Raw genomic sequence first — 1082 nt, 5'->3', positions numbered from 1 at the left:
TTCAAGCTTCTCCCTCTTACCTACAAATGCACTCAGTCTGCTGCCCCTCACTACCTTTCTACCCTCATCTCCCCTTATGTTCCCGCCCGTAACCTCTGTTCACAGGACAAATCCCTCCTCTCTGTACCCTTCTCCACCACCGCCAACTCCAGGCTCCGCTCATTCTGCCTCGCCTCACCCTATGCTTGGAACAACCTTCCTGAGCCCTTACGCCAAGCCCCCGCCCTGCCCATCTTCAAGTCTTTGCTTAAAACCCACCTCTTCAATGCTGCATTCGGCACCTAACTCTTACCGTTCAGTAAATCCAGACTGCCCCAATTTGACCGCCCCTATCGGACTGACCGTTCACTTGTCTCTTAGATTGTAAGCTCTTTGAGCAGGGACCGTCCCTCTATGTTAAATTGTACAGTGCTGCGTAACCCTAGTAGTGCATTAGAAATGTTAAGTAGTAATGTGTATCTCATACCAGTGCCTCACACTTACAATAACATTGTTACTGATCCCTTTACCATGATTTGCCCTAAGAATAAGACTAAAATATCCCCTAATTGTGGGCCCCTTTTACCAAGCTGCGGCAAAAGGGGGCCAGCGCTGGTGTCGGCGTGTATTTTACAGGTGCGCCGAGGCTCCTTTTTACCGCAGCTGGTAAAAGGGAACATCTCGCTTTCCTGCAGGAAATGGCCGGGCGGCAAGTAAAGCACTTACCGCGCGGCCATTTCGGGGGGGGAGGGGAAGCCCTTACCTCCACCCATTGAGGTGGCAGTAAGGGCTCCTGTGCTAATCCGGCGGAAACCACTGCCCGATTATTGCGAGATACAGTCCAACGCTACAAAAATAAATACATTTTTGTAGCGCTGGAAATGACTGTGCGGTAGGGGTGGGAAGTATTGCCAGGCTGCTGTGGTAGCCTGGCGGTACTTCTGTTATAGCGTGCAGTAAGCCCGCATTGGGCTTACCGCCGCTTAGTAAAAGGAGCCCTGTGTGACATGTTTCTAGTATGTACAGCTAGACCTTCCAGGCCTATTGTACTATCGCAGGGCCCCTGTATCTCTTCTACTGTGATGTCACAAATCAGGTATTCA

The sequence above is a fragment of the Microcaecilia unicolor genome, chromosome 4 (assembly GCF_901765095.1).
Source record: "Microcaecilia unicolor chromosome 4, aMicUni1.1, whole genome shotgun sequence".
Classification (NCBI taxonomy): Eukaryota; Metazoa; Chordata; class Amphibia; order Gymnophiona; family Siphonopidae; genus Microcaecilia; species Microcaecilia unicolor.
This window is presented reverse-complemented; position numbering follows the sequence as displayed.